A 16,194-nucleotide genomic window follows, 5' to 3' on the forward strand; every position below is an offset into this window, starting at 1 on the left:
ATATTAATGATTGTAAATTAATTAAGCGTAAAGGAAATGTATACTAACTGAAATGGACGAACTATAAATAATATTTCTGAATAGTACAATTATAAACAATTATATTGTACCTATTTACTATGCCTCCCCACGGGACAGAGTTAGACACCAGGGTCGTTTTTTAACGTGGAGAAAAGGTACAAAAATAAAAATTGTCTCAGTCGTGAAGGATTTCTCCTCCACCGAAAGAGAACAAGAAAATGAAGTGCAGCATCTGAAGAACAGATACTACACTTTGATCTTGACCAAAAGGAATGAATAAAAGCGACCTACGTGTGACTCATTACTTCCGGGTGTAAACGTCACAGTCTAAAAGTAATAATTAAAAAAAAAAGTAAATGTAAAATAAATGTAATACCAACTTAGGTTAACTAAGTAAACAGTACAATTAAAACAGTTCTATTAAAACAAATAATTACTAAGATCTAGGTAATTGTTAGTCTCATTGTTATGGTTTTAAAGAAAAAAATGTGTAAAAAAAGTTCTGCTTTTGTGAGTACGTGTATTTCTTTTAAATTACATAACCTTTTTATTTTATTATTTATATCTCTTTTAAATTCATATATTTTGTTAGTAAACTGGAAGAAATTCAGTTGAATAAAACCTTGTTCGTGTTCTTTACGTTAAACTCATATTTTTATAAAAGGTTCATCCGGTTTAAAGAAAGCGCTAAGTTTAAATAAGACTGGAAATAACTAATTCAATATATAAATAGAAAAATGAAATAAATATAAGCTTTAAGTCTTAAGATAGTAATAATCAAAATGTAATAAATTATTTGTAGTTCAAATCTATGATAAACAGGCTTTCGAAATAGGCTCGACCAGAAAGATTAAATTGGAACGAAATTATAATCTCCGTGCCATTTTCAAAACAACCCCACAAAAGTAACGGTATCCTGCAGTTGGTTAAATGACAATGGTTGTAAGAAAAATGTAAAAGAAAATGCGCTTATCTGTTTATTTTGACCTGTTTTATTTAATTAAAAAAAAAATTGGCTATAACTAGAAGAGAGCGTTATGTTTTGGGGGTTGTTTAAAAAATAGAATGGAAATAAAGTTAGTTCCGTTTTAATTGTGTTTAATTGCGGCAAGCGCTAACAAAATCGAAAAATCACTGTTTACATTCGAAATGTTAACTTTTATAGGTTTACAGGTTTGCTGACAAGGCTGGGGGTGTTTAATACAATTATTTTACTAAATTGATTTTTTTCATTTAAAAATAAAATTATTTCTTTTTTAATAAAGTTTTATTTTAAAATATTTGTTTTTGTTTATTTATATAAAATTACGATAGTTGAATTGTATTCTTTCAATTATATTGGCAAGTAAAATATAAAAGATTAAAACGGAACGAAATTGAAATTTCCATTACATTTTCAATACAATCCCAAAACATAAAGCTTTGCTCGCCAATGAATTGTTTTGATAATATACGTAAAGTGAAATAAATCGAATATAAAATTAAATGAAAATATATTAAATAATTAAATGTTAAATAGATTTTGTAAATAGTACAGTTGAAATGATTAGAATATTTCCAATATGTAATAAGGTCGAGGTAATTAGTTAAAGAGATTTAATATAATGTGATATGCAAATGAGCATAAGTCATTCGATATGGGGGTGGTTTGTAGACTAGTATATAAAGAAATTAGGCATAGATTCTTATGTCTCCGATAACAGAAACATCCTAAAATGGGTTCTAATGTTTCTCTTCCAGGAGAGATCTTACCTCCTTTATATTTCGTTGATGATGGAGAGCTGTACACACAGACAGAAACACACGAACCCTATTACTTTATAAAAATATAGATGATATAGGATACATTTGAGGATTTAAGGACGTTATGGCCCTATAGCCTCATTAGGGGCGTGCTTAGCTTCAGACATTCGCCGTATTATGTATATGTGTGTGCGTGTGTATTATTATTATTCGCTCACATGGAGCTTTCACACAAGTCAACAAACGATCGGTTTGGAGACCTGTGGTGTTCTCTGGAAGCTGAATGACAACAAGTCCCCCAAGACGTCCAACTCTCTCCACCTCCTTCGATAGCATTTGCAAATAAATCTGCATCATCGCAACAGCCTCATACCATTGATTTCTGGCTGGTAGTGGCCATTGGTTTATACTGGAATTTGAGTGGCACTAAGCCTCCCCACGATCCCAGTTCTCTTCGCGCTTGTCCATTATTATTATTATTATTATTATTATTCCATTGTATTTTCTATTGAATTTTACATAATGATATATTTTTCGATTTTATGTGTAACTTCGCAGGAACAAACAAAATAAATAAATAAATAAAAATCCGGGTCGGCATTTCTTCTGTTTTACTTAAAAGGCATTTATTAACATTACTTTCCAAACAATGCCTGTTTCCTGTTTGTCCTAACTGTACTGTTCATTTCGTCTAACATGAGATTAACAACACCCTGCTATCTCTATATCAGCTTAAAAGTCCCTTGCCACCAGGACAAAGCCACACGTCCATCTCACCCGATTTTTTCCTTTATTTTCTTCAGCCACACGTCGTCTGTAGCCAGACATTTCTAGCCTTCGACTTTACACGTTCTTTTCTTTCTTTACTTCTCACGCAAGCCCACACACACTTCCTTATTTGTATATGTGCTTTTTCGGTTATTGTTGCTGTTGTTTTTTTCGGTTACTGTTGCGATTGTTTTTTTCGGTTACTGTTGCTATTGCTTTTTTTCGTTTACTATTGCTATTGTTTTTTTTCGTTTACTATTGCTATTGTTTTTTCGGTTATTGTTGTTATTTTTCCTCGGTTACCGTTGCTATTGTTTTACGGTTACTGTTGCTATTGTTTTTTCGGTTACTGTTGCTATTGTTTTTCGGGTACTGTTGCTATTGTTTTCTAAGTTTACTGTTGCTATTGTTTTTCGGGTACTGTTGCTATTGTTTTCTAAGTTTACTGTTGCTATTGTTTTTCGGGTACTGTTGCTATTGTTTTCTAAGTTTACTGTTGCTATTGTTTTTCGGGTACTGTTGCTATTGTTTTCTAAGTTTACTGTTGCTATTGTTTTTACGGTTATTGTTGCTATTGTTTTTTTTTGGTTACTGTTGCTATTGTTTTACGGTTACTGTTGCGATTGTTTTATTCGATTACTGTTGCTATTGTTTTTTTCGTTTACTGTTGCTATTGTTTTTCGGTTACTGTTGCTATTGTTTTTTTTTACGGTTACTGTTGCGATTGTTTTTTTAGGTTACTGTTTCTATGCCACCTCCGCTGAATCTTAAATCTCAAAAAAGAATAGTTGGAATGTTTTCCTATTACTGCAAATTCATTAAAAAATTTTCTGATAAAATTTTATTACTAAATCAAAACAAAGAATTTCCACTACCTCCATCTGTATTATTCAAACATTGAAAAATGATCTAAAAGACGCCACTTTAATAACGGTAGATCCAAATAAAGAATTTGAAGTAGAAACGGACGCTAGTAACTATTGCATTGCTGCAACACTAAATCAAGAAGGTCGTCCTATTGCATTTTTTTCAAGAACTCTCAATACTAACGAAATTAAGCACCATGCAGTAGAAAAAGAGGCAGCCGCTATTGTAGAAGCTCTCCGTAAGTGGCGACATTTTCTACTCGGCAGGCACTTTAAAGTCATCACAGATCAGAAGAGCATCAGCTTCATATTCGACAATAAAAGAAAATCTAAAATTAAGAATGACAAAATATGTCGTTGGCGTATAGAATTATCCCAATACAATTTCACTATAGTTTATCGACCTGGACCTGAAAATATTGCTGCTGACACATTCTCTCGCATCTCTGCTCTTACTTACAATCTACAAGATCTTCGTGATTTACATAAACAATTATGTCATCCTGGTGTTTCAAGATTAAGCCATTTTATAAGAACGAGGAACCTCCCTTTTACTTTGGATCAAATTAAGAATATTACTGACTCTTGCTCATCCTGTCAATTACTGAAACCCAAATTCGCCAATACCAATGGAGGGACTCTCATTCAAGCCATATTACCTTTTCAACGATTAAATCTTGATTTTAAAGGCCCTCTACCTACTTCTATACATGGCAACAAATATCTACTTACTCTAATTGATGAGTATTCCCGTTTTCCTTTCGCTTTTCCTTGCAGAGATATGACAAGCAAAACCATTATCCACTGCCTAAACAAACTCTTTTCAATTTTTGGTTTGCCTGACATGATACATACTGACCGTGCTTCTGATTTCTTAGCAAGAGAAATAAAGGATTTTTTACACAAAAAAGGAATTGCTACTTCTAAAACAAGTAGGTATCATCCTGAAGGTAATGGACAGATTGAAAAACTCAACGGTACCTTATGGAAGGCCATTCAAACAACATTACATTCTAATCAAATGAAACTACCTTATTGGGAAGACATACTACCGGACGCACTTCATTCAATTAGATCATTACTTTGTACTGCCACTAATATGACTCCCCATGATAGACTGTTTAAATATAGTCGTAAATCTGCTTCCGGAATTTCAATTCCTTCTTGGGTTAAACCAGGCCCAATATATATTAGAAACCACACTAAAACAAGTAAACATGACCCTCCTGTAACGCCTGCCACCCTAATAGATGTCAACCCCCACTACGCTTATGTTCAACTACCTTCTGGTACTGAAACCACTGTCAACGTTCGAGACTTAGCTCCAAACTCATCAAATGAAGAAAACTCTAATAATAATCCTACTACTTCAGAGACTTTATTTGAACCTTCTACTAATGAAAACATTGGTCATGAGGAAGACAAAAATCAATCGTCTGATCTTGAAGAAAATCAGATTTCACTAAAAAATAATACTGAAAATCAGCATTCCTGCCAATCTGTGCTGAGGTCGTCCCGAGTTCGACAATTCCCTAGTAAATATAAGGATTTTGTGACTAAATACTGAAAAAACTGCAGTTTGGGTTCATATGTTATTTGTAAATAAAATGATTCTTATGTGATTGTAAAAAAAAAAAAAAAAAAAAAAATTTGTCTATAATTAATTACCCCTTACTTGAATACTTTAGGACGGGGAAAATGCTATGATTTAATTTGTTGTTAAGAGTTATCCCCCTTGGGATTGACATTCATAATAAAAGCGCCCTCTGTTTCATTTTCCCGCTCGATCCTTTCAAGAGCGTACGTGTATTTTACAGTTAATAAAACCTTTCTAAAAGGCAATTCTTTACTTACTGATACTATTCACTTCAATTTTATTAACTGTAAAAAATTCACTTCAGTATGTAAATCAATAAATAAATGAATCAGAGAGAAAAAATAATTATAAAAAATTAAAAGCTTAAATAAATATAAAAATAGAAAATTGTAGGAATTTCATGTAAAAATAAGAAATACGAAAGTGGGATACTCAATTCAAAGGGAATCGAAAAGTAAATAAATAAATAAAAAATAAAATGAGGATAAACGAGGCGAGTCCAAACTGCTTGTTTCTTTAAAATAGGGATTACGAATATATTCATATCTACATATATAACAAATGTATTTTGGTATCTGAAGAGTAGCTATTTCTGGAATATTTTTAAATAATATAATGTTTAAATTTGTCCAAATGGTTACGAAACAATTGTAACACATAAGGAAATATACCATGTGATGTTCTTATTTTATATTTTTTGTCTTGATTTTTGCAATAATATTATATATATACTATCAGAACTCGTGTACCGGCCTTGCCCGGTGAAAATATGCGTCAATCCCACTTGTAGACCCCCCCCCCAAAAAAAAACAATTAAACGACGGTTGTTAGTGGGAGCCACTTAGTCCCATTAAGATAGCGGCCACTGGCGTCCATGGCCAAAATGAATGTATCATGGTGTAGTAACGACATATTTTTTTACATAGGGATCACCACTTATCAAGACCAAGAGGCCACTCGAGGATAAGGGTTAAAGAGTGTATAGTAGAAATTGGACAATATAGTAATCGTTAGTAATGGAAATTTGGTAAATTTGTTAACTTATACGGAACGGCTCATCAAAACTTGTTTACGTTAGACTTGAAGACAACTATATTGTAGTCAGCTGGAAAGCAGAAAAGCTGAAGACAATTCCATAGGCGAGCAGTTCTAGAAGCTTTGCTCATGGAATCTACGCTTAGGTTTAGGCACAAATAAAGAGTGGGGGAAACTAGTGATAGTGTTTTCTGCTAGACGTATGTTTCTTGTGAAAGTTTGGCGAGGGAGGACCATAGAATATAGCTCAGCCGAGCACCTACCATGAAAATAACGATAAATCAGAGACAAACTCGTAACATCTCTGTCTGAGAGAAAGAGTTTGCAAGGAAGAGAAAAGGACATTCCCCACAAGGCTACGATGTCTATTTTGAACTCTATCAAGATAGGATAAGTCCTTTCTAGCAGCTCCTGCCCAGATGTGGCAACAGTACTCCATCCTTGGACGTACCTGGCTCTTATATAGATAGAGAATTGCATCAGTAGTGAGATATCTACTGGATCGATAGAAGGATCCAACCATTTTTCCAGCGGCCTTGGCAACAGATTTTATGTATATGTTCCATTTAAGATCAGGAGTAAAGGTCGAGCCCAGAACCTTGTCAAAACATGAGGCCTTCTCAAGATGAGAGCCATTCATTTCAATTGATGCCAGATGAGGATCAGAGGGTTGATGATGTAAAGATAAAAGTTTGGTTTTAGATGCATTAAAAGTAACAAGCCACCACTTTCCCCATTGTACCACTTGCTCAAGATCAGAGGAGAGAGAATCGGAGAGAACTTGGTCGTTTACGGCCTTGGATGTGCTACCATAGATAGTAGTGTCATCGGCATAGATGTCTATGAATGATGTAAGGATGTGATTTGGAAGATCATTAATATAGATCAGGAAAAGAGTTGGGCCCAGGAGGGACCGCTGAGGGACTCCAGCATTAATACTAAGAGATTCTCATTTCTGCCCATCAACCACTACTCTTATGAACCTATTAAAGAGAAATGATTTAATAATTGAGAAGACATTTCCAGCTATACCATAGCTGGAGATCTTGTGAAGTAAACATTTATGCCATACTCTATCAAAGGCCTTTGATATGTCAAGAGCAATTGCCTTAGAAATGTAGCCTCCGTCGAGAGATTCGCTAATCCTATGAGATATAACTGTAAGCACATCCGCTGTAGATCTAGCAGAACGGAAACCATATTGCGTGTCACTAAGAAGGTTATTTTTGCTAAGATGGTTGATTACTTCTCTATTTAACACAGATTCCAGCAACTTACTCATGACGCACAGGAGACTTATTGGCCTGTACTGTGAGGGAGATGACAGATCACCTGAATTCTTAAATACGGGGCATACTGAGGAGATTTTCCTGGGTGACGGGAAGCAATTCTCCTTAAGACAACGTTTAAACAGTTTTGTAAGGATGGGCGTAAGTTCTGGTTGAATTCTTTTGAGTACTATAATTGGAATACCGTCTGGGCCGGTTGCTTTACTGGAATCAAGGTTTTTGATTAGCTTGGCAACATCACGTACAGATATTTGTATATCACATAGCATGTTTTCTGATACAGGAGGAAATATTGGAGGTTGGCCGCCTTGGTCGCAAAGGTTAGAATTAGCTGCAAAGAGATTACCTAAGGTCCATTTATGAGAATTGGGATATAGCACACGCTTCTGTTCAGAATTCTGTTTACTATTTGCGAAAACTGGTGGTATATATTGAAGTGTTTAGCTTCCAAATAATAATGTTATAAACAGAAATACGCTGCGGAAATAAGATTGTTGGCAAAAATAAGTTCGTTTTATTTCGTTCAATGAACTTCTGTATTTGTTTCTTTTTCGGCATAGTAATTTTAAAAAATGCAACTGTTTGGGAGCCAACCTCTTCAATCTTTTCACGATTCAACATGTTTAATATAGCCATATTAAACTTCCGTATTTTTTCTTTATCGGCATAATAATAAAATAACGCAAATATTTGAGAACTAACCTCTTCAATTCAGTCACGAGTTAACATCCTCAGTATAGACATATTTTTTATATAGGATTAATGAAGGTAATGTAAGTTAAAAAAAGTTAAATTGGTTGCTTTTCACTGCCTTTCATGCTCATCCTCGTTTGGCAATATTTATCGGTTTTCTGGTAATTTGTAAGCAAATAACACATGTAAAATTGTCGTAATTGTTGTAAAACAACGCGCGAGCGTGCGTTCTTTGGCTAGCCGTAGGAAAGCATAACGTTTTTTTGGCGCCAATTGTACATGTGGTATTCAGTATCATAATATCGGAAAGAATATAAAATGTTGTCAAATCGACAGGGAAAAGAGAAAATAATTAACAACTTAACTTCCGTATTCTGTTAATTGTTTTTGTGTTTTATTTTTATTTTTTAGAAGAAATCTTAATATAATAGACGAAAATATTTGGGTGCTAAACTCTTCAATATATAAATATATATGAAATGCGACGGTTTGAAACATCACCAATATATACGTACTGTGTTTAAGGGGAAAAAGAATTCGATAAACTTTAATTTTGTTGATGTTTTGACGAAGACGTCGTCGTGGACGTCAATGACTGGTAAGGAGATTCTTACAGTGGATAGCGTGTTTTAAACTTTGAAAATGGGTTATTTAATGTTCGTTTAATGATTTTCTCTCTCTTGTAAATTCGATCTTACATGCCTTATATCATCAATTATGAACTTGACGTCGGGCACAATATTATGTCTGTTAGTGATGCCATATTTTAATGTTAGTAAGCATTCGTTTATAAAGCGAAGAACTACATTCAGGAATATGAAAATTTTCAGAGCTCAGCCAATCAGAAGGGACGGAATTTGGTGAGGAAGTTTTATTATTTATGGATTGGAAATGGGAAAGATTATGTTAGTCCTATGTAGCTATTAGCCAGTTACGGTCAGTGTAATCACAGAATCTGTAGAACATGTAGAATTAGTCTTCAGTAACAACTGGTAGCAGTGGTAGTACTAAATATTAAGAGAGAAAAATAGAGGCTTTTCTTCTAGAGATGTTGCGATTGTGATAGTGTTGCTCGTAGTATGCAACGTAGAATTTTATTATCACGACTGAATGTTCCAAAACTACATAAGATAATGGCTAGATGTATTGAATTTGTATGAGGCACCTGTTGTTACAAATCTATGATACTTTCGTTTGGCCCAGAGAGGAATCTCTACAGTCATTTTATTATATATATATATATATATATATATATATATATATATATATATATATATATATACACGCACACACATACAACATACACAAAACCCCACTCACATTAAATTAATCAGAGGCTAACCACGAAATTAGTAAATTAATTAACCTTTGCTTGGAACTTAATAGGTAAAAAAATAAACCTTTAATAATACTTACAGGATCGGGATCACTTCAATTTTAAAATATATTTTTATTATTACTTTTGTGCTTGCATTGCAACGAAACTGAGGGAAATTTATAGCAAACTTAGTTTTTTATTCGTTCAATTAAAATTTTTTTTTAATTACATTTTCACCCCAAACAAGGCACATTGCCACTTTGGTGGAGGGGGCTACTATCAGGGGCAGCAACTACTGGGGCACTATGTTGGGATTAGGGCAGCAAGATATCGGTTCACGTTACACTTGAACTTCTGCATGTCAGTACAGTTGGGGAAGCAGGGACCTGGAATGGAATTCCAGAGTCTAGCGGTTCTGGGGAAGAAACTACTGGAGTAGAAAGATCTTTTACATCTAGGGATCTCTACTGTGTGGGGGTGGGATTTAGCTGCCTGTCGAGTTTGTCGAGAGTGTCTACGTCGTGGGGACACAAGTGTCTGCAGTTCGTCAGAGCATTCACCATTAAAATACTTGTAGAACAGGCAGAGGGGTACAACGTTTCGTCGATGGGACGGAAGCTGACGCTTAGATGCCAGTTTAGGGCCTATCAGATTGGCGACTCTCTTTTGAACCTTGTCTAGGAGCGAGAGACTAGCAGCAGATGCACCAGCCCAAATGTGACAACAATTCTCCATACATGGGCGAATGGTGGCCTTATAGAGGTACAGGATACTTTCAGGTGTTAGTAGTTTTCTAGCACGGTAGAGAGAGCCTACCTTTTTCGCAGCGGTCCTGGCAATGTTTTCAATATAATTGTTCCAACCCATGTTTCCTGTGAACGTTAGGCCAAGCAGTTTGAAAGATGCACTCTCAGACAGGGAGTCATTGGCCATTGCTATTGGTGGCAGAGAAGGTTTCTTGTAATTATTGAAGGAAATTAGTTTAGTCTTGGAAACATTGAATGTGACCATCCATTTATGTCCCCATTCCACTACAGATTAGAGGTCATCCTCTAGTGTTTTTGCCATTTCTTTGGTTATGTGTTCATTTGTTTTCCTGTCATGCCTGTTGTAGAGTGTGGTGTCATCAGCATATATACCCATCTCAGAGTTTTTCGGGGAGGTCATTAATAAATATTAGGAACAATAGAGGTCCAAGGATAGACCCCTGAGGCACTCCCGCATTTATATCACACTGTTTAGATGTACGACCGTCGAGGACAACATGAATTTTTGTCTTATCTAAGAAGGATTTAATTATGTTAAGTATTCTACCAGTGATACCGTATGATTTAATTTTCCTGAGGAGACCCTCATGCCATACCCCGTCAAAAGCCTTAGATATATCTAGAGCTACCGCTCTGTCCTCCACCGCTTTGTCCAGTGAATGGTATATACGTTCAGAGATTACAGTCAAGATGTCTGCTGTGGAACGGGTTTGTCTAAATCCATATTATTTGTCAGTCAGAAGTTTAGCATCTGTAAGGTGCCGGACTAGAGCATGGTTAATTAAGGTTTCAAATATTTTGGCGAAAAGTGGGAGGAGGCTAATGGGGCGATAATTTGATGGGTCAGTTCTTTCACCAGAATTCTTGAATACTGGTACCACAGAAGCAGTTTTCCAACAGCCCGGAAAGCATTTTTTAAATAAAAATATTTTATTAATACTATTTTATAAATAATATCCTCTCCATTTTTAGAATAATTTTTGTTCGTCTTAAGTTTTGAACCTTAAATTCGTAAGCACGCCTATAATTAGAAAAAAAATTAAATAAAGCGATTTAAATGTTATAACGTTGTAGACTTAAATACCAACTACATGTTCTTTATTTTTAACAAGTACGTTTTATGAACCTTCTGTTTTTTAAGAATTTCCATTTTTTTTTTAGCTTTTATCCTCTTTAATTTAGGTAAAAAAGAAAATTTAATTCCTAACTGCTTGTTCATTCTGAGTGACATATAACCTGTCTCTGATGAGTTGTCTCGTGTTTTTACACCATTCAACGAAACATGTGTAAGACAATAAAATATAAATGAAAAAAAATATATGTTTGGCTTTGAGTTGTTAACTACCGATATATATATATATATATATATATATATATATATATATATATATATATATAGCTATAAGGGTTAGAGGAAAGGAGCTAGCTCAATTCTATGAGAGGAGACTTATCTGGACATTATAAAGCTCAACAATTATCTTTGGAGCTTATATATGAAAACAATAGGAGCGGGAAATGAAGTCACAGAACTATATATTGGTGGATATAGATTGGTTCATTTATTCAATAAGGAAATACAATCGATTAGTTGGGGAATAGAGGGGACTTTTATGCTAAGGCATTTCGAAGCCTAATGCTTCTCATCAGAAGAATAGAGAAGATGCTAGGTAACATAGTGGGGATGTGGCGTCTACCGTTGGATTCATTAGGAACGAAATAGATCAAAAGAAATTAAAATTATAGATCATATTGGGGGGGCAATTCTAAATAAAGGATGAGCGTATTATATATAGTGTAGTGCAGAAAGGTGTATAGAGTCTTTATCATAGTCTTAAGTGCATTTAGTATATGTTTTAGGGTTAAAGTTGGGACTTAACTAGATGTGTGGTAGTTCAAGCAAATGATTTCCATATATATATATATATATATATATATATATATATATATATATATATATATATATATATTGCTTTAAAAATATGATTATATAATAAATTATATTTTAAAAACAAAATGCATGCCGCCGTTCCCCATGTGGAGGTTCCAAGTTGGTTAAAGGGAAAATTATTCTCAACTCACATTTTGGTAAAAATGCACTTTCGTAAATAATTGAATTCATTCAAAACGTTTTCGCAAAAACAAATAAAACACACACACACACACACACACACACACACACACACACACACACACACACACACACACATGTATAAATAATGAGATTATTTTAAAATAAAACATGACTATTGAATGTAGACTCGTTTAGCTGTTATCATCTTTCGTATTTCAATGAAAATTAACAATTTTTTGAATAGTTTTTTTTCTAACTTCCACGCCTGCCCTTAAAAAATAAAAGTACCCGGAACACTAAACGGAGAAGGGCTGATGTGATTGTCCCACCCGCGCTTATTCTCAGCGGATGCGACCACGATCGTGGGTTGATATACCCGATTAAGACAAACAAAAGATCGCCTTGATCAAATATGTACGGTTTCTTTTCTGATGGTTTTATTCAGTTTGTTTGGTTTCCTGTCTTTTATTTCATTATGATCGACACTTGCCCAACCCCCCTCTTCACATTGTTCCTCCCCCGTCTTATCTTATTCACCCCCTCCCCCGCCGCCAATAATTTCGATACCACTTACCTAAAAGGTATTGGTCATTTTCAACTCATCAGCTAACCGAGATATGTTAAAACAACACACTGATATTAATCTATCTATCTATCTATCTATCTATCTATCTATCTATCTATCTATCTATCTATCTATCTATCCAAGTGAGCATGCGCGCGCGTGCATGTGCGTGCATGTGCGTGCATGTGCGTGCGTGAGTGTGCTTGTGTGTGTTTGTGTGTGTAGGGACAATCTTCAACCTATATACTCAACAGATGTTTGATCTACAGATTTAAAATTTGGTATATAGGGTATTCAGATATGTGGAAAACTTCTTACTCGGTTTTAATCCGAAAAAAAAAGACTGCTAAAAGATTAAAATTGAAAAATTTGTACGTGGGGGGGTCATTGGATTTTTATTTGTTTGTCAACTGTTTCACGAATGCACATACTTGAATGGTTCACATGACAGATTACTTATGTCAAGAATAAGTAGGTTTGGAAACACTTTTTAAAGATTGTGTCAAGCTAGCCTTATGCTTATCGTATGTGACTCACTGTCTTTAGGTTTTGGTTTCGATCTTAGCTCGAGTATTTTTTTTTTACTTACAAGAAGTGAACGGTTTCGAAAAAAAATTAATACTTGCATGCACGTGTCTCAGTTTCTCTCGTTTTCTTTTACTTCATTTTTTTAAAGGAATTTAACGTTATGTTTAATATCTACGGTATTTCTGTTTATGATAAATAAGAATTCTGCATTAATTAAAATATAATATTTCGTGCGTATTTTACGGCAGGGAAACGCCGGCCCCCCTGCTAGTGTTTACATAAAGTTAGGTATGTGAATATGCTTGCATAATTTTGTTTGTGCGTTAATAACCCCTAAAATAACCGATCATTATAGATTTGGAAACGCAGCTGCTGTACGTAAGAAGAAAAATGTGGGTTATATTTAGTTGCATTTAGTTTTATGCAAATGCTGGAAAGCAGTTGGTGAAAGTCCTCCCTGAAAATTCAAATACCCCAGATTTTTTTAATGCGAATTTAACAATTGCTATTAGGCATCAAGCAATAAACATCCAACAAATTTCAGTTTCTATGACTATTTTAAAAGGATTTTAATATGAAATAATATAGAGAGTACGGATTTCAATTATTTCTGATTTGTGTAGAATTTAATTCCCATTCTTTAGACACAACTTAAGCAGGGTTTCCTGAATTTTAATTTGTTTGTTTTTAAAGACTTCTTAAATCTTAAGGCTTAAATATAGACATTTTCGAGAATAAAAACTGTAATAGATTTTTTTTCAAAATTTGAATGAGGATTCTAAGCATAAAGATTATCAATATCATATCCCGAGTTTAATCTTCATGAGAGGACATACGTTTTTGAAAATCTGTTCTGTTTGAACAATTAATTTGACTCGTCCAGTATTTTCCATATACTGTATAAAAACAAAACAAAAAACATAAACGTATTCTGTACTTAAAAAAAGAAGCAAAAACAAAAACAAAAAAACAAAAAGAACTGTGTATTTTTCTGAGGATCTTTTTTATGACTCTGAACATTTGTTTTGTTAAATTTCTACCGTTTAATGAAACGTGTGTAAGATGCAATATATCAATAAAAATATGAATGTGAAATAAATACACCTGTGGCTTTAGAATATACACTACCGATATACATATGCCCTGGAAGTGTAAATCCATTTTCATTGAGCTTTTATTTATTTGCGGTAGTTTAGAAAAAAGCTTTACTGTATATATATACAGTATGAGTGTTTATTTTTATAAACGTACATATATATATATATATATATATATATATATATATATATATATATATATATATATATATATATATATGTGTGTGTGTGTGTGTGCGTGTGTGTGTGTGAGTATATATATATATATATTTATATGTGTATATATATATTTATATTTGTGTGAGTATATATATGTGTGTGTATGTGTGTGTGTGTATGTGTGTGTGTATGTGTGTGTCTGTGTGTCTGTGATTATATGATGGTTTCTGGCGTTTACTTTTGAAAATGATCAGCCCTATCCCCTAATTTAGGCACTGCAACCATATATATATATATATATATATATATATATATATATGTATATATATATATATATATATATATATATAGTATAATTTAATTCTGTCATGATCTGATGATTAATTTAATTCTCGAAGGACCAATGACTAAACATGGTGTGATTGTTATTACGTTGAAATTAGGGCTTGTCTTTCCATCACATTTTTTACTTCCTATTTGCTTGCTTGAAAAGATAAATCTGTCTCAGGCTGTTCTTGCGCCGTCTTGTCTCTCTCTCTCTCTCTCTCTCTCTCTCTCTCTCTCTCTCTCTATATATATATATATATATATATATATATATATATATATATATATATATATATATAACTTTATTCAATTTTGGTGAACAAAATTACTATTAGTCGCGACAATTAATTTACTGTTTCAGTTAAAAAATACTTTGAAATCAACAAAAAACAGCCTCTGGTCTTAGTCGAGGAGGGTATTTGTCACGCAGAGCATATTAACAAACCAGTAATAAAATACATATGTTGTCAGAAATAAATTGTAACTTTTTTCTCTTTCTTTCTCTGTCTTTCAGTCTTTCTCTAAATATTATCAAAAATGATCATTATATTATTTCCCAATATTTAATTACTGTGCGTACGTCTTTTGTATATCTATCTATCTATTTATCTATCTATCTATGTCTCTCTCTATATATATTTACATTTATGTATGTGAATATATATATGTATCGAGATGCACCTGGAGGAAGCTTCACATGGCTCTCGCAGAGACTAAGTTCACAGTATATTGTAATCTACATTGCACTGCAGAGAAGCTACTGTTGATTTTATATAATAATTTTTTTATATATAATGGTTTTAATTAAAGTTTAAAATGCAAAAGTCAAGTCTCATGCTTTAAGTGTGCTCTAAACAGAAAAATTCATTTTGAACGTGTATTTTGAACGCGTATTTTGAACGAATATTTTGAACGTCATATCGCAGCACCTACTGCCGATTTAATATGTCTGACATTACTTGTTGTGCGATGATAATGGCTTGAATTTAAGTTTAAAATGAAAAAGTCAAGTATCATTGTGAAATTGTGCTTTGAATAGAAACATTCATCTCGAGCACGCCCCTGTCATATCAAAGAACCTACTGTTGATTTTACATGTTGGGCCTTTCGGCTTGTGATGCAATACAACTTATCAAATGAACTTGCGATGTTTGGCCGTGTAAGATGTTAACTTTGGTCAAAATCACCTGTTCCTTCTTTCATCGGATTATTTCGGATTATCGATACTCATCGAAGACATTCCGACGTAAGGCATATCTAAGAACATTGCTAGGCCCATCTTGTGAAATTTCATAAAAATCGACCCAGCCGTTTTCGAATGCATAGGGAACGAACTCACAGACACACAAA

The sequence above is a fragment of the Euprymna scolopes genome, chromosome 26 (assembly GCF_053919585.1).
Source record: "Euprymna scolopes isolate OS-2025 chromosome 26, ASM5391958v1, whole genome shotgun sequence".
Lineage (NCBI taxonomy): Eukaryota > Metazoa > Mollusca > Cephalopoda > Sepiida > Sepiolidae > Euprymna > Euprymna scolopes.